The sequence below is a fragment of the Carica papaya genome, chromosome 9 (assembly GCF_054855325.1).
Source record: "Carica papaya isolate Zhongbai chromosome 9, ASM5485532v1, whole genome shotgun sequence".
Lineage (NCBI taxonomy): Eukaryota > Viridiplantae > Streptophyta > Magnoliopsida > Brassicales > Caricaceae > Carica > Carica papaya.
In genome coordinates, this window is record NC_142317.1 from 18,448,025 (window position 1) to 18,468,559 (window position 20,535).

Consider the following 20,535-nt stretch of genomic DNA (forward strand, 5'->3'; position numbering starts at 1 on the left):
GATAAGTTGTGTTATTATTAGTGGATAAGTAATATATAATTAATAAAATGTATAAATTTATATTTTTTAATAAAACTTTGAAGAATCTCCCTTCTTTCACGCTTCGGCTGAGATACTCATCTCTTTCTTCCTTCCCCCTATCCCTGAGATACTTATCAAGATATTCGCCCATGATTCTGTCAACCCCACCCCCTCTCCCCCCGCGTTAATCTCGTAACCGTCTGCTCGTCGGAGCATGATTCCGTCATGGATTTGTGCGGAGGGACTCATCCCACCCCTGCTGTAGCGATGCCACACTAGAATGGATGTGGAGTTTGCATAAAGATTTTGAATGCCCTAACCAACCGCACAGGAAGTAAAATAAAAGCTAGTGTTCATACTTGAAGATTGCAAATGTTGATTCTCCATTGCTCAGGTTGAATCTCTTTCTTCTGAACAGAGGCTTTCAGACATCAATGGCCACCAAACCCGCAGACAACCCCCTGTCCAAGCCATAGAAGATGAATGTGTGTCATAGTCCACAAACCCCCCAACTGGTTCCCAAACTACCTAGCCATTGTCTCCGATACCCAACCGAACGGGAGTGAGTGAATTTGTACCCAAAAGAGGCTTGTGTCAATGGCTACTTTCATTGGATGTTCTCTCTCCCAAAAGTGGTGAACAACCAACAAGTGGTTGTAAAAAGTCCATGACCTTGTGTTCAGCACTCTCTGGATATCCACTTCGTATAAAAATCTGTACAAGTAATGGCTGGAACTAAGACTTACAATATTTACTCCCCCTATCGGCCTCAACAGGTCTGCTAGTGTATTCCTTATTGGTTCAAACTTCACAACCCCTTTCGTCAAGAATCTTCTTGCAAAACATAGATCATACGACTCTTGTTGTTCAAGGACAAGTTCAATTAAGTCCCAGCTCCCATTCTCCTCCTCTGTGATCGACAACGACGCTACGCCATCCACCATATCCATCAGTCACCCTTTACGTGCCAATTGATAGACTATTGAGAGAAACAACAATAACTTGTCTATGGTGAAAAAAGGCCTCACTGTTGGAAATAATAACTCTTACAATCAAACAAAGCAAATGGATAAGAGGGTCATCCAACACTGCTTGTACTAGACCAAGTTAATTCCTTTTTACATTCAATTTAAGTTTGTAAGTTTCAAAACCTAACCCTCTCAGTACAAAGGGGAGGTAATTAACTCTACTATGTGGAATGAAGGAATCATCAAGGTAGATTAATTTTTTGTTCTAATAGTTGTTTGAATTGCCATATTTGCTCATCAATTATTTATTTCAAGGAAGGAAAAAATTGTTTTTATTGTTCATTTAAAATGGTAATGAACATTTGGTATTCAATTTTTGATTTTTTGGTGCTTGCAACTTTTGTAGCAAAAAAGTAGTTATACAAAATAATTCTGCACATGGTGTAATAGGGACTTTTTACAGCAACTATGCTGGAAGTGAAATTATAAAACTAAATTAATTTGGGAAACAATAGTGGAAGTTTGAAAATAAAGCTAGGATTAAGTACTTGACAAGCTTGAGTTAAATTGATATCATATCTTGGTGCCTCTCAAGTGAGTTTCTAGCAGGTGTAATAAGTATATGATTATAGTCTGGTCGATTCAGAAAATGTTCAACAATTGGAATTGTTAGTCATTGTATTTTTGGTTGCTTTCGAATGGTGCAACTCCCCAGAATGATAGAGATTGTATAGTTTATAGCTTATATTTTTTGAGATAGTTCGTAGCTTACATGTTTGACACCATGGAGATCTAGTTTGTGCATTAAGTATGTTTGCAACATGTTGGTGGAAATAGTAGATTGTGATATGACACACTAGCCTACAAGAATCAGCTATTATTTAAATTTGTAAGTTAGTAACTAAGAGATCTTATTTGTTTAACTTCTTTTCTTGTGGTATCTCCAGTTAATCCTTATTTTTTTCTTGCATACACTATTCTATTCTGCCTTACTTTGTGCACGTGAATGCTTGCTCTAGAAGATGGATTAGCTTATCTTATTGGGGCACTGAATAACCACTTACTTGCTTGTTCATTCCACATCAGGGAGTATTATTGGATTAATTTGTGAGAACTGAATGAGATTTATCATTGCAAGACTAAGGGGTACTCATATGATGCAGTTAACAAGTTCAACATTTACCCAGTTCAAATTTTTCCTTGGTTGGTTGAATGGATTCCTAATAAAGGAGGTTATCTCTTTGGAAACATACAGGCAGCACATATGGATTTCCAATTTTTTTCTCTAGGAAACATGTGGTCTGTTGTAAGCAATCTGGCAAAAGCTGATCAGTCACATGCCATACTTGATCTTATTGAAGCGAAATGGGTAGATTTGGTTGTAGACATGCCATTCAAGATATGTTATCCCGCTCCTAAAGGTCAGGAGTGGCAAATAATCATTGGCAGTGATCCTAAAAACACGTATGATATCTACTCTCGTATTATTTATTTATGATCTATTTCATCATTGTCTTCAACATTTCTCACTATATTTCCTTTTAATATAGGCCTTAATCTTACCACAATGGTGATTCTTGGCCAACTCTACTATGGCAAGTTAATTTGTTATGCTTAATATTTTCCCTGCTACTAATGTTTTGTTCATTGCTCCAGACACTTTGTAGAAGTTATATTTAGGAATAAGTTTCCTGAGTTGTCATGCTTAGATCTAATAGGATATGGCACCTTGATGTTTTATAAAATAAAGTAATAATGATGGAATGTTGGCAGTGCAGCTTAAGAATTTAAAATTAGACTTTTTGTAACTTACTATTGAAGCCATAAAAGATGAAAAGGCCAGAAATTGCTGCAAGAGCTGTTGAAGTTGCTAAATGACGCATATCAAGAGATAAGTGGCCTTAAGACTATGACACGAAAAAAGGAAGGTTCATTGGGAAGCAAGCACAGTTATTCCAAACATGGTCAATTGCTGGATACCTGGTGACTAAGCTTTTACTTGCAGACCCAAGTACAGCCAAAATTTTGATAACTGAATAGGATTTTGAGCATGTCAATGCCTTCTCTTGCATGATAAATGCTAACCTCAAAAGAAAACGTGGTCAGAAGAACTCCTAAAAGACTTACGTAATATAAGATTCTGAAGTTACTTTCACACAAGGATAGGTAACTTCAATTTGTGGCTCAACTTACCTATCTGAACAATTTAAATGTATAAAGGTGATGATAATAGTGGTTTATGTTTCATTCTATTTAGGGGTTAAAGCTTTTGAGTACTAATTCGGGTATGATAGGATCTTAATGTAAGGATGATATGTTGATTTAGGATTAGCATTATCTTGAAACATCTTCCTACATTGGAGATTATACAAATTATTTCCTGTTAAAGATCATATACATAGTAGTATTCTTTTAAAGAGTTCACTGTAAATCAAGAATACCCTTATATTATTTTAACTCCATTTTTCAATTATGACATTTTTCGTATCTTGTAAATCATTTTGGATTTGTTATGGTATTTTTCTATCTCATAAATCATCACCATGTCATCTAAATTAATGCTTCACAATAGAACATTTTAATACATTTCCTCTGTTGATTCCAGATCAGTTGAAAAAATTCAACTAGTATGTAAAGCATTGTCTAAGAAAGTTATTAGAGAGTGATGATAAGATATTTCTTGCAAACTCATATTTTTATTCATTACATATTTTTGCATTACAACAAACTTATAAGTTTTTAATTCTTAGCATGAGCTCATAAAGGAAACTAAACATATAGCATTCAACAACTTTTGCTTCATCTGGTTCTAACATTAGCCACAATCCTTCTCTCAAACTGTACCATAAAAAATAAATATATTTCCAACGACAATAGAAATTAACCTCATATATATATATATTTATTTAATTTATAAATGAAGAAATTACATTGAAATTTTTAGGTTGTGGGTCAAATTACAACACTCATTGAGAAATTATTTTGCAAAAATATATACAGTATACTATAGTATTAAAAGTTAAAATATTTGTATATGGATCTAATTGTCCCATTTGCTTTAATTTCTAAACAAGCTCCATCATTTTCTTAAGAAATTAATTGCCACATTTCTTCCATATTTTAAATTTAACAATATATTACAGTTTTAATAATTAAATTCTCTTATTTATGTTTTTTGAGAACTGAATTCTAATTGATCTTCATATATATGAAGGATTATGAAATAAAATTTCATTCAATGAATTCAAGCAAAACATATAAGTGGTATAAAAATAAATTAATGAATATATACCTAATTCAGCATATAAAGGATTACTAGTAATTACACAAATGGTAAAAATTGAATCAAATGAACAAGATAGATTAAATACCACTAAATGTAAGTACACATATATACTTTTGGACATATTTAATTTAGATGGTACTTTTATGTTTTTATGTTATTTAGGGTAAAGAGATAATTTCATTGAAAGTAAAATATGTGATTTGAGTTAGTTCGCAGTCTGAAACTTAGGAATCATCGGAAGAATATGACTCCTTATAACAAATCTATTTTATAATTACTACCTAATTGTGCGTTATGCATTAGGTAAAAAAAAGAAAACTTACCTCTATAATGCCTCTAGTCTAACTCTTGTTTTCCTATTTCATTTCCTTATGTTTTCCTCCTCTTTCTCCCAATTATTTTCTAACTCTTCTTATATTTCTAGATCACCTAAAATTGATCACATTGTAACACAATAACAAATGTGAGGATAAGATTACCAAGAAATTATATTGTGGTGAAGAAATTAATAGAACTAATTTTATATAAAAAAACTATCTTATTGTTTTCTATCTAAATATTGCATCATAATTATAAATCATAGCATTAAAGATTGAAAGAAAAGCCAAAAGCATCAAGAAAGGAAAAAAAATAGATTAAACATATGTAATCAAATATTTTAGAGTTTTAACATTATTTTTCATTCTAAAGTATGTAATCTTCAAAAGAATTATTAGAAGATTATACTTAAAAAATATCTAAATATAGAGAATTCAATGCTTACTAGGAGTTAAAATTTATAGATTTCTTTCTACATTAGTCTTTAAAATTTAAAAATTAAAGAGATAGAGATCTTATTTTCATTATTTTGAACTTATGTAATCAAATATTGTAGAGTTTTAATATTATTTTCATTATGTTATCTATAAAAAAACTATTATAAGATTAGACTTAAAGAATATCTAAATTTAGAGAATTGAATGCTTATTAGAAGTTAAAGTTTAGAGATTTCTTTTCTTTATTAGTCTTTAAAATTTAAAAATTTGATTACTACTTAAGTAATTAAAGAGATAAAAGTCTTCTTTTCAAAAAGTAAATATATAATTATATAATTATATAATTATATTTAAGAAGATGTTATTAGTTTCTACCTTAATTATTAAAAGTAAAAATATTGATTATGCCTTAATTATCAATAACTATTTTGCAATCTCTATTTAATTTAGGGATTTCGTTGCCATCTTTAACGGTTCTGATGGTTCCTCCTTCACTTTAAAAGAGGATGTCAGGCTGCAGGAGAAGAGGGAGAGAAAGAAAATTCGCAGCTATCTAAAATCACCTTATCAGACATGGATAAAGAAGGATGTTTTCTTTATTTTAGATAGATGTAACGGGTAACCCTCACTGGCAAGGAATGTGAACACTACACTTGGACGTACTTATTTTTATTTGTGTTAAAAATATAAGTTCTTACAGTACCCCGACTCCTTATGCAGGCATGGGTTGTTACAGTTCTTATCTAATCATTTCGAACAGGAGGATCGAAGCACTCAGCTCCTCTACATGATCTACTCAATGGAACAAGAGGTTTAATACTTAATATCTGATATATTTTTCTCTTATTAGTTTACCGGTCATGTATATATATCGATGTCGTTGATTGATTTGCATTCGATTTTTGTTAAAGGGATATGGTAGATCACTTTCTTGCAGCAGCGTATGAAATGAAAGGAGATTTTGGTTGTTGTCCTAATTATTTCTATGATCTGCTTTCCACCTTCATGGTTGAATATGAAATCACCTTATCAGGCATGGATAAACCTTTGTATTTGTACATAATATATATCTAGATATAGATTTGAGTAGTTATTAACTATATTTGATTAATTGATGAGTTTTAGTTATTTGGTCTTCTTATCTTAATTTGCAAGGAAAAAGTATCTGATGCGGATTTTCCTATGATTTGTGCACTTTGCATCTAGATTAAAAGAGCCTCCTCAAGGTATATAAGTAATACTAATCATCACAGCTCAAAACTCTTTAATTTGGAATATTTATGTGTGTTATTATTGATCTTATAATATATATTTAATAATAAAAATTCTCAAATATAATTTTTGCTACTAGAAATTCGTACATTTTAATAGTTAAATGATATATCATGATATGTATAGTTTGATTTGAACTCATACTCTTATAGATAAGGATAAAAGTACTTAGATATCTACCAAAAATGTAAATAATTATTAATTTAATTAACTATATATGTGTATACTTAATTAATTAAATAATTAGTTTAATAGTCAATGCGTTTATTCTTTTACAAGAGATTATAAGCTTGAGTCAGATTCTATTTTTATGTGTGTCATCATTTGAAAGTTATTTGTATTGTCTTGTAATTACTGTATATAACTTGACTAATCTCGAGTCAAACTATATTTTTATGTGTATTCTTACTTGGATATTATTTGTATTGTGTTATGATTGATGATAGATGTACCCAGTTTTTGTTTTTTAAAAAATAATTAGCTTGTATTAATTGCAACCTTTACGCTTGTCATGGCATTGAAATATAAGGAATTCGCGAAGACATTTCATAAAAATAGTAAGGAAGGGTAAGCTTTTATATGTAATTGATGTCATAAATCAATTAGCAATCTTTATATATTCATGTAATAAATGAACATTATACTTATTTTTTATTTCAGATATTACTAATATATCTCTTTACTGAGTTTTCTTTTTTTTTAATTTCCTTTTTTGAGAAAAAAAAGTGCATGGAAGCATTAGATGCAATCAAACATGAATTCTCATTAGTGAAGGAAAAAATGAAAATCCTTCTTAAGGTAATATTTTATTTTATTTTCATATATATCTTTTTTCTTTTGGACATTGTGAAAATTTTAATTGAATTTAAATTTGCATACTTATAAAACATGAGTTTTACTTCATTGAAAATCTATTTTGCCCGTTGCATAATTATAGCTATTGATAATTATAATGAATTATAATAATATGATAATAGTTAAAACTCTAATGTTCTATTTAAAATTTATGAGTTTAACTTCTATTAAAACTGTAGAATATTTTATACTGTATAAGTCTGTAAATTTAAATTCAATTAAAATTTTTACGAAATCTATAAGAGAAAAACGTATATATGAAAATAAATTTTATAAAATATATAAAATAGAATATTACCCCATGAAGAATTTTTATTTTTTCCTTCATTACTGAGAATTCATGTTTGGTTGCATTCACTGCCTATGCAATTTTATAAAAAATTAAAAAAAATTTTAAGAAAAACTCAGTAAAGAAATATATAAATAATATGTACAATAAAAAATAAGTATGAAATTTATTTACTATATTCACTAATTGATCTGATTTATGACGTCATCAATTATGTATGAAAGTTTATCCTTCCTTACTCTTTTCATCATATGCCTTGACAAGTGTATATATATATATAAACATATAATTCATACATATGATGGTGTATGAGCAATCATATGTGGCACTAATAGGCATGAAATTCATTTGTGATAGATGGTTGTGTTTACTCACTGAGTTCTCTCCTGGTGTCAATCTTCACGTTCTCTGTCAAACGCAGCTGGATAAACGCTTCAATGAAGTTGCTGCCTGGTATGTATGTACAACAACATCAATTATCTGTATCTATAAAAATATATTATATGATTATATGAATCGTTAATTTATTATTATGATATTAATGGCAATTAGTATCACGATATATGTACATACATTATCTATATACACACGCATACATAAATACGTATATATAGATAAATTGATAAGGTTATATATATATATAGACACACACATTATATATTTATATAATTCCCAATTATAAATATCTTCTTTGAAGTTTCTAACCTTTCCCCTTTGCACCTTCTTGATTCTATCATATTTCTGCATAAATATATATATATCTATATATAGATATCATCTTCATTTTCATCATTATTAATTAATAAAATCTTCTTTTCATATTTTAATATAGTCCCAAAATGTTAAAGTATAAGAGCCAAATTCAAATATTAAGGAATTTGGTTTATAAGTTCACGAACCTGTCTAAATATTAATAAATTAAATATATTATATATCTTTAGTAATTTGGGTAATATTACAAGAGAAAAATATATTTCAATAGTATATTAACCATATTATTAAATATATTAAAGAGAATAAAGTATTAAAATTTTCAACAAGCTATTCGCATAACTTAGCAAACTCAATTTGATATATTTCGAACTTATTTAAATTTATTTAAAAAAAAAAAAAGATTTGTGACCTTCCCTTTTTTCCACAAGTTTTATGCATCTGAAGTCACAGTGGCCATAGAATACTTACACAAGATGGGGATAGTTTAGCGTGATTTGAAGTTAAAAACATGTTTAAGATTTGACGGTCACATTTCGTTGACTGACTTTGATCTTTCACGAAAAGACGATAATTCCACATTAACAATCCACATAATTTCTGATCAAAATGCATCATCAATCACAGAAACAAGTTGTTATCCTGATGATCAACCCAACTTTTCTAATTCCTCATGCATTCAACCCAATTCTATCACACCTGCAGTAGCCTCCTGCTTATACCCTAGGCAACACAAATAGAAAAAAAAGTCAACACATCACATGGCTGTTGAAATCATCACAAAGCCAATCAATGTCCAATCAATGTCTTTTATTAGGACCCATGAGTACTTAGCACCAAAAAAATGTGTCTGGTGAAGGGCATGGAAACACAATTGATTGGTGGACACTAAGGATATTCATATTCGAAATGTTATATGGGACAACGCCGTGTAAGGGAGTTTACTAGGAGTTGCCCCTAGCGAATATTGTGGCTTGAGCACTTAAGTTTCCCAAAGAAGCAATGGTTTTGGAGTCAGCAAAGGATTTGATCACATAGTTATTAATCAAGGACCCTAATAGGCAAATGGGGTCCACAATGCGTGCAATGGCAATCAAACGACACCAATTTTTTGATGAGCTTAATTGGGCACTTTTGAGATGTATAAAATTACCAGTTGTTCCTTATCTTATATCTTGTAAGGAGTTTGTTGCATTTAATAGTACTATAGAGAGTTCAATAGAGTATTGCTAGAAAGCAAGAAATTTATTCTTTAATTTACATGATATATGTTTTTTTAATGTATATCTAATTTTCATAACTAAACAAAAGTGTGATTCAAGTGATTTATACATTGGGCAAGAAATTTTAATGACATTCATGTTAAAAAGGTTCAATATTTATAAAAATATATAATTAAGGATTTTCTAGATCATTTTGTCTAATAAATGATATAGCATTTTCAATTATTCTCAATTAATGTCTTTACTTAACCATCTAAAAGTAATATTAATTTCTCTAATATGTGGTATAGGAGGTAGTAATACTCTTTTTAAGGTATTACTTGGATAAAACCAAAATGTATTGCATCAAGGTCCTGATAATATCAAGTAAGAAACTCATGGGTCCTTGTGTAGTGCTTCATTACTGGCTTACCTAATTTGGGATAAACAATGTTAAGGTTCAAGGGTAGTTGAGGATAAGGAAATTTTTGGCTTCTAGAGCTATTTTAAGATACCTATGAGGTTATAAGATAGCTTTGCCAAAAGGTTATATAGGGTTTTAAAATTGCTCTCGCATTCTAGACCTATCGTAAGACAACTATGAGGTTTCGAGCATGTATTAGGTCTTAATAATGCTCTAAAACTATGGTATTATATCTAAATCTTAAAGTTTTAGTCTTTTCTTTTTTTTCTTAATATTATGTTACACTAAGGTACAAATTCTTGTTCCTAAAATTTAATTTAGTATAGATTTTGTTTTACTTAGTTATATGGTAAATTTTGTACCAAGTATAAATTTTATACTTCATGAATATTTCTCTAAGTTTACATTTATACTTGAGGATGTTTAAGCTTTCATTTTGCATTTTGTTCCCTTTCTTAGTTGGATTAAAAGTATAATAAGAATAATACATAACTTATCTAGAGATGAGTACGGACTTCTGAAAGATAGAATTGTTCATGAACATCCTCAATTTTTTCTTCACTTACTTGAGCATGATGGTTTTTATTGTTAATGAATAATGATTTTATCTTAAAAGAAATAATGTTATATTGGATGCCATTGCATTGACTTTCATTATATAAGTTGATTGAGTATTAAAAATATATACTACTAAATTTATAGTTCAATTAAATAATAAAATAGAACCTAATTTGAATGAGTTATTTAATATTATAATAAATAATTGAATTGAATTATGTATATTTATTGTTAAAATATAGTATTTAATGACCAATTATGATAACTGACACTTAGGGAATAATGAGAGGCAATTGATGGTGACTACAATGAAATGTAACCAACACAAAAATAAAAGCTTTGGTATTTTACAACAAAGTAGATCACATTTTCTTTAGGTTTTAAGGCAAAAATGACCAATTTTTTTTTTAATTGTTTTTTCGGTATACCTTTTTGTTGATACAAATTAAACACTTTTTTTTTTCAAGTAAAGATATTGATAGGGTGGGCACAAAATGGACACATGAGTTCTTATATTTGTTGCATATTACCTAGCAACATTTCAACCACTAAAATTATATCATCTATTGTCTAATTTCTAGCTATAATAGGACCATTTTTAAAGGTACCAAGTAAAAATTTTATACTTGATGAATATTTTTCTAAAGTTTGGGTTGTTACTGGAGGATGTTTAAGCTTTCATTCCATATTTTATTTCTTTTCTTCTTAGTTAGATTTAAAAGTTTAATCGAATAGTATATAACTTAGCTAGAAATGTAGTAAGGACTATTGAAAGATATATATTTACTCCAAAGTCTAAGTTTTGGGTTGACTTGGTTGAGCAAAATGGGTTTTACTATTAATGGATGATGATTGTTTCTTTAAAAAAAAGTAAATGTTGAAATGGATGTTATTATATTGACTTACATTATATAAACTAATACCATACTATAAAGAAATATAACTAATTTTGTAGGTCCTCAAATAACAAAGTAGAACTTAATCTGAAAGAATTATTTAATCTCATACAAATGAATAAATTAAATGACGTACATTTACTGTTTAAAATACAGTATTTGACGATTGATCAGGAGAATTGATGCTTTAATAAATAATGAGAGGTGATTGATGGCGACTACAACGAGATGCAACTAATACAAAGATAGAAACTTTGATGTCTTATAGTAGAGGAGATCAAATTTTCTTTACGTTTGAGTACATAAAGATGAACTATTTTATTTCCAGCTTCTTATGTATTTCTTTTTGCTAATATAAAAGTTAAATAATTTTTTTTTGAGTAAAGAAATGGACAAATTGTGCATGAAAGGGACAAGTTGCTTCCTTTATTTGATGTATATTTAGCTAGAAACATTTTGAATTTTAGAGACAACCTCTATCAACCGCTAAAATTGTGTCATTTAGTCTAATTTTTAGTTGGATTTAAAAGTAACTTTCATTCAACATTTTCTTTCTCTTCTTCTTAATTGGATGTAAATGTGTAATCATATAGTATATAACATAGCCAGAGATGTAGTAAGGACTTTTGAAAGATATATAGTTGTTCATGAGTCATAGTTTTTTGTTCACTTGTTTAAGAAGAATCATTTTTATCTATGATTTTTTCTAAAAAGGAAAAAGTAAATGTTGTATTGGATATTATAGTTCTGACTTACATTGTTTGCTGAGATACAATGCTTGAAAGAAATACAACTAAATTTATTATTTAAATTAAAAAAAAAATTAATTTCATAAAAATGAGCGAATCAAGTAACGTAAATTTACTATTTAAAATACAGTATTTAACGACATATAAGGAAAATTGATACTTCAACGAATAATGAGAGGTGATCGATGATGACTGCAATGAGATGTAACTAACAAAGAGAGAGAAGTTTTGGTGTCTTGCAACAAAGGAGATTGAATTTTCTTTAGATTTTAGAACATAAAGATAAACTATTTTATTTCCGATTTCTTTTGTACTTCTTTTTGTCACTATAAAAGTTAAATAATTTTTTTTCGAACAAAGAAATGGATAGGTTGTGCATAAAATGGATAAGTGGCTTCCTTTATTTGCCACAAATTTACATTGCGACATTTTTACTTTTTATGACAATATAAATTAGTTGGTAAAATATTATCGTCTATTGTGTAATTTTTAGCAGTAATTAATTGTTTTCAATGGTGCCAATATAATGCCTTTTATCAGTTGAAGTAATTTATTCGGAGAAATTTGTTATTTATACAATATTAAAATAGATTAAATTAAACTCTTTTTTTTAAAAAAAAAATAGTTTTTCTCATAAAACTGTTGGTAAGATTAATTAAAACTCGGAACACAAAATTCAAAAATATGCAGGTTCATTAATGCATACAATATTGATAGCCTAAGTATTAATCACTAGATTATTGGCAATCTATTATAAATACTAAACTCATTATAACTCTCCGCCGCTTCGGTGAACACTGCAGATTAAAAAAAAAAAAAAACAATCTCCTCCTCTCAGCAAAACCATTTTTCTCTTCTCCAATCATTTCGAATAGGATGGATTAAAGCACACAGCTCCTTGACATGATCCACTTGATAGAACAAGATATTTAATGCTTAATATCTTATCTATTTTTCACTTATCTGTTTAACGATCATGTATATCTATCAATATTGTTGATTGATTTGCGTTTGATTTTTGTTAAAGAGTATGGTTGATCACTTTTTTGGAATAGCATCTAAAATGAAAGGAGTACCTGATTACTGTCCTAATTATTTCTCTGATATGCTTTCCACCTTCCTAGCTGAATCTGAACTCACCTTATCAGACATGGCTAAAGCTTTGTATGTGTACATAATATATATCTCAATATAGATTTAAGTAGTTATTAACTACGTTTGATTAGTTAATGGGTTTTAATTATTTAGACTTCTTCTCTTAATTTGCAGGGACAAAGTATCTTATGTAGATTTTCCTAACATTTATGAACTTTGTTTCAAGATCAAAGGAGCCTCCTCAAGGTAGATAATTAAAATTAATCATCACAACTCAAAACTCTTTAAGTTGGAGTATTTATGTATGTTATTATTGATCTTATAATACGTATTTAATAATAAAAATTCTCAAGTATAATTTTTGTTTGTAAAAATTCATACATTTTAGTAGTTAAATAATATATCATGAGATGTATAATTTCTGAGTTGTCATGCTTGAATCCAATAGGATATGGCACCTTGTTTATGTTTTATAAAATAAAGAAATAATGAAGGAATGTTGGCAGTTCGGCTTAAGATTTTAAAAATGGACTTTTTACAGCTTACTATTGCAGCCATAAAGATGAAAAGACCAGAAATCACTGCAAGAGCTGTTGAAGTTGCTGAAAGACGCATATCAAGAGATAAGTGGCCTTAATACTATGACATGAATAGAGGAAGGTTCATCAGGAAGCAAGCATGGTTATTCCAAACATGGTCAATTGTTGGATACCTTATGGCTAAGCTTCTATTTGCAGACCCAAGTGCACCCAAAATTCTGATAACTGAAGAGGATTATGAGCTTGTCAATGTCTTCTCTTGCATGATAAGTGCTAACCCCAAGAGAAAGCATACTCGAAAGAACTCCTAAAAGCTATGCATAATGTAAGATTCTGAAGCTGCTTTCACACAAGGATAGGTCACTTCAATTTGTGGCTCAACTTACCTATTTAAACAACTTAAATGTATAATGGTGATGATAACAATGGTTTATTTTTCATTTTATTTGGGGGTTAAAGCTTTTGAGCAGTGATTCGGGTATCATAAGATCTTAATGTAAAGATGATATGTTGATTTAGGATTAGCATTAGCATTAGCTTGAAATATTTTCTTGGACTGGAGATTAAACAAATTATTTTCTGTTTACAGACTTTATATCATATACATAATACTATAAGAGTGAGATGCATTCTTTTAAAGAGTTTACTGTAAATCGAGAATACCTTTACATTATTTTAACTCTATTGTTCAATTATGATATTTTTTGTATCTTGTAAATCATTTGGGATTGGTTATGGTATTTTTCTATCTCATAAATCATCACCATGCCATCTAAATTAATGCTTGGCGATAGAACTTTTTAACATATTTCCTGGGTTAATTCCAGATCAGCCGAAAAAATTCAACTGGTTTGTAAAATATTGTCTGAGAGAATGATTAGAGAGTGATGATAAGATATTTCTTGTAAAATCATATTTTTATTCATTGCATATTTTTGCATTACTACAGACTTGCAAGTTTTTAGTTCTTAGCATCAGCTCATAAAGGAAACTGAACATTAGCATTCAATAACTTTTGCGTCATCTAGTTCTAACATTAGCCACCGTCCTTCTCTCAAACTGTACCACAAAAAATATCAAAAATAAAAAAATAAATATATTTCCAACAACAATAGAAATTAACCTCATATATATGTAAACATTACATAAAAAGTTTTAGGTTGTGGGTCAAATTACAACACTCATTGAGAAATTACATTATAAAAATATATATAGTATAGTATAGTATTAAAAGTTAAAATATTTGTATATGTATCTAATTGTCCCATTTGCTTTAATTTCTAAACAAGCTTCATCATTTTCTTAAGAAATTAATTGCTACATTTCTTCCATATTTTATAATTTAACAATATATTACAATTTTAATAATTAAATTCTCTTATTTATGTTTTTTGAGAATTGAATTCTAATTGATGTTCCTATAAATGAAGGATTATGAAATAAAATTTCATTCAATGAATTGAAGCTAAAAATATAAGTGATTCGAAAATAAAATTAATGAATATATTCAACATGTAAAGGATTACTAGTAATTACGCAAAAAGTGAAAATTGAATCGAATGAACAAGATAGATTTAATACCGCTTAATGTAAGTACACGTATATACTTTTGGACATATTTAATTTAGATTGTACTTTTATGTTTTTATGTTATTTAGGGTAAAGAAATAATTTCATAGAAAGTCAAATATGTATTTTGAGTTAATTCGCGATTTGAAACTTAGGAATCGTTGGAAGACTATGACTCCTTATAACGAATCTACTTTATAATTACTACCTAATTGTGCGTTATGCATTAGAAAAAAAAAAGAGAACTTATCTCCATAATGCTTCTAGTCTAACTCTTGTTTTTTTATTTCATTTCCTTATGTTTTTCCTCCTCTTTCTACCAATTATTTTTTAACTCTTCTTATATTTCCTGATCACCTAAAATTGATCACATTATAACACAATAACAAATGTGAGGATAAGATTATGAAGAAATTATATTGTGGTGAAGAAGTTAATAAAACTAATTTTTTTAAAAAAAAACTATCTTATTATTTTCTATCTAAAGATTGCATTATAAATATAAATCGAAGCATTAAACAAAGATTGAAAGAAATGCCGAAAGCATCAAGAAAGAAAAAAAATAGAGTTTCATAATCTATTTTTAAATTTATGTAATAAAATATTTTAGAGTTTTAATATTATTTTTCATTCTAAAGTATCTAATCTTTAAAAGAATTATTACAAGTTGTACTTAAAAAGTATCTAAATATAGAGAATTTAATGCTTACTAGGAGTCAAAATTTAGAGATTTATTTCTACATTAGTCTTTAAAATTTAAAAATTAAAGAGATAGAAATCTTATTTTTATTAATTTGAACTTATGTAATCAAATATTTTATATTTTTAACCTTGTTTTCATTATGTTATCTATGAAATAACTATCATAAGAATAAACTTAAAGAATATCTAAATGCTTATTAGAAGTCAAATTTTAGAGATTTATTTTCTTCATTAGTCTTTAAAATTTAAATATTTGATTCGACTTAAACAATTAAAGAAATAAAAATCTTCTTTTCAAAAAGTAAATGTATAAATATGTAATTATATTTAAGCAGATGTTATTAGTTTCTACTTTAATTATTAAAAGTAAAAATATTGATTATGCCTCAATTATCCAAAACTATATTGAAATCTCTATTTAATTTAGGAATTTCGCTGCCAGCCTCGACGGTTTTTATGGTTCTTCCTTCACTTTAAAAGAGGATGTCGGGCTGCAGGGGAAGAGGGAAATGAAGAAACTTCATAGCCAGGGTAAACTGAGAGGAAGTTTTTATGTGATTTCTTCAATCAGATTAATCAGCTAGCGCTGGAATCGGGAGCAAAACAAGGGAGGAATCCGTAAATCAAATTAACGTCATCACTGAGAACAAAGGTTAGTGAAATTTGACTCTCACTGCTTGAGTAGAATTTATCTTCTAAATTCTTTGAGATATTTTTTGGAAGAAATGTATTGATATGGGAATAGGGACATTTTTTTGAAATTAGATTAGAACCAGGAGTAAAAACAAAAAAAAATAGAGAGTGAGATCTAAGGATAAACACAAAATCGGACGAAATGATGGAATTATCTTATGGACATCTATGAGGAAAGGACATAGCATATGTGCTAAAAACATAGGAGGAAAATTGAAAGGATGAGAACGAGAGAGGGATAGGAAATAAAAAAAGAGAGAAAAATAGTGGTATGAATCTGATATCTGTTTAGGAATTATTATTCTATTATCTTTTGTATTTAATTCTCTTGATGTCTGTTTGAGAAATGGTGGTATTGGTGAGTAGAGACAGGGAAATAAACTTAAAAGGGATCAAAAATAAAATAAATATAAAATTCTTGGAGGCAAATCTAGGTGAGCAAAGACAATATTCTATGTGAGGCTGAAAGTAATGCTGTTTGGAAGTAGGAATGGGATTAACAATAGAACAAACAAACTCTGGGAGCTGATATGGGTGAGTAGAGACAGTGTTCTCTGTGATGCACGTGTAAGAAAAGATGAATTACACAAACTTTAATTAGATGTTTTCTTGAATTTAAATAGATGTGTTAACCCTCAATGGAGAGTAAATATGTTAGTAATATGTATAATAAAAAATAAGTATGCTACATTAATATGTATGAAGCTTACCCTTCCTTACTCCTTGACATATATATATATATAAACATATAATTCATACATATGATGGTGTATGAGCAACCATAAGTGGCTTTTTGTCGATTTTACTATTTGCTAGCTAAGGTGACTGCATGTCAGACCCGCTGGTTAAGTTGTCTGGTGGGAAATTTAACAATTGGAAAATCATATAATTGAGGAAATCAATGAAAGCCATCTTAATTAATGTTGTCCTAGTCTTTTATGAAAAGAAAAAAAAATATATTTTGAGAAAATATGTAAATATGACCCAATTTTAAACCCTAAATAAAAATATTATATTTCACTTACTAATAATTTATAGTATTTTTATAAGCAAAATAAACATATAAAAGATTATGTTATATTAAGATTAGTATAAAATTTAAAAATTAGGACCAAATTATGAATTTGAGAGTTACAACTAAAATCAATAAAGTGGAATGAATGCTAAATAGTATGATTAATGTGTTTGATATCAATAATTATCTTATAAAAGACACCATAATTGGAAATAAAATATTTTGTTGAATAAATATAATTAATTTAATACAATGTATATATTGATAATTTTTAAAAGTGAAGGAATTTGATTTTCTATATCTCCTCTGCTAACTTTCCATTAAATAAATAGGTGAATATACATCAGTCAAAAAACTCATTTTTTAGGCTGGTATATCTCTATTTACCATTGTAGAATTTATCTATGAAAAAAGAGATCCAGTACTCTAATGCTGATATCTATCTATTTACAGCTGGATAAGCTATATATGGACAATGGGATAACTACAAATATATGAGCTATATATAAAGTAATATGAGCTATATATAAAGTAATAGTTTGCTTGGATATGGTAACATATATACATATATATATATAGTAGAGGTAAGTGGAGGATTAAGGCAGTAGATCCAAACATCTCATATGAAAAGGATCGAAGGTGACCCCCAAACATGTGAAGACAGCTTCGGCTTTTATATAATTCCCAATTATAAGTATCTTCTTTGAAGTTCCTAGCATTTTTCCTTTGCACCTTCTTGATTCTATCATATTTTTGCATAAATATACATATGTATATATAGATACCATCTTAATTTTTATCTTTATTAATTAATAAAATCTTCTTTTCATATTTTAATATGGTCCCAAAATGTTAAAGTATAAGAGCCAAATTCAAATGCCAAGGAATTTGGTTTACAAGTTCATAAACCTATTTATATATTAATAAATTAAATATATTATATATTTTTACTAATTTGGGTAATATTACAAGAGATAATTATATTTCAATAGTATATTAAATATATTCTTATATATATTAAATAGAATAAAATATTAAAATTTTCAATAAGCTATTCCCATAATTTATCAAACTCAATTTATATATTTTGCACTTATTTAAATTTACTCATTTATTTTCTTTTTAAATATTTGTGACATTCTCTTTCTTGCACAAGTTTTATGCATCAGAAGTCATAGTAGCCTTAGAATACCTACACATGATAGGGATAGTTTACGATGATTTGAAGCTCGAAAACGTACTAGTAAGATTCGACAGCCATGTATTGATTGACCTTGATCTCTCACTAAAAAGCAATAACAACACATCAAAGATCCACATAATTTTCAATCAAAATACATCATCAATCATAAAAACAAGTTGTTATCATAATAGTCAACCCAACTTTTCTAATTCATCATGCATTCTACCCAATTGTATCACACCTACAATAGCCTCCTGCTTACATCGTAGTCAACACAAACAAAAAAAAAGGCATCACATTTTGTGGCTGTGGAAATCATCACATAGCCAATTGACGTCCGATCAATGTCTTATGTTGGGACCCACAAGTACTTAGCACCAAAAATTATGGCTTGTAAAAGACATGGAAATAGTTTGATGATCAAACGTTAGCTAAAAAATCAAAAATGTGACTGAAATGTTACTACTTACTAATCACATTCAGTTACAACACTCAATTTTTGAAAATTCATATAGTCTTCAATTCTAATAGTAATCATATACTTTTAGTATTATGAAACGCTTACAATGTAAATAAAATAGTTTGGCAACCAAAAATTTGCCAAAGAAATAAAAAATTGTGGCCAAAAAGTTAATTCATGCTAACTACATTTTACAACAGTACTTTATTTTTAGAATTTGTATGTTATTTAATTCTAGTCCAAAATTATGCAATCTTTGTATTTATGATAAGTTTATAATATACATGGATAAACTAGTTTGGTAGCCACAATTTAGGAAGAAAATCACAAAATGGCGAAAAACTCTAGTTTTTAATATTTTCTGAAACCACAGGTTTTTGAAAATTCAAAACTTTTTCAATTCTAATTTGAATTGTGCAATTTTAGTGTATACGGAAGATTTATGATATGTAAAATAAATAAATATAAGCTTAGTTGGGTTTCACTTTTGGCTCCTTGGTGGCATTTTCATTGATTATCTTGCAATTATGTCCCTTGTGAGACCTTTCTTGATTATAGAGTTATTTATTTTTCCTTTTGAGATATGAACCAAGCAAGAAGTATGATGGATTTGCAAGCTATAAAATACAAATATGACACAACATTTATATTTACATTAACTAGGCTTAATAACCTTGCAATTTCTTTTGTTGAGGTGTCAATTTTAGAAACAATATAATTTTAATTTAAAAAGTATTTTTAATTGAAAATTGATAAAAATTCATCGAGTAATAATCATTTATAAAGTTTATAGTAAATGAAATTAATAGAACCAATTTCCCTCATATCAGTTTGTAATTAGAATTTTCTTATAAAATTTTAATTTATTTAGTTCGAACAGGATGATATTATATCAATATATTTATATAATTCCCAATTCTAAATCAATATATTTATATAATTCCCAATTCTAAGTATCTTCTTTGAAGTTTCTAACCTTTCCCCTTTGCACCTTCGTGATTATATCGTATTTCAGCATAAAAATATATATATATATGTATATATAGATACCATCTTCATTTTCATCTTTATTAATTAATAAAATCTTCTTTTCATATTTTAATATGGTCCCAAAATGTTAAAGTATAAGAGCCAAATTCAAATATGAAGGAATTTAGTTTACAAGTTCATAAACCTGTTTATATATTAATAAATTAAATATATTATATATTTTTACTAATTTGGGTTGTAACACTCCAACCCTTTTCTTTTTTTTAATTTTAATTTTTTTTTATAATTATTAGATTAATTTAT

At 28.0% G+C, this 20,535-nt stretch overlaps 1 pseudogene; it reads left to right on the forward strand.

Annotated features, from left to right (window-relative positions):
* Positions 1-1,212: 1,212 nt before the first annotated feature.
* On the forward strand, positions 1,213-14,000 carry LOC110810524 (alkaline/neutral invertase E, chloroplastic-like; annotated as a pseudogene).
* Positions 14,001-20,535: the final 6,535 nt, after the last annotated feature.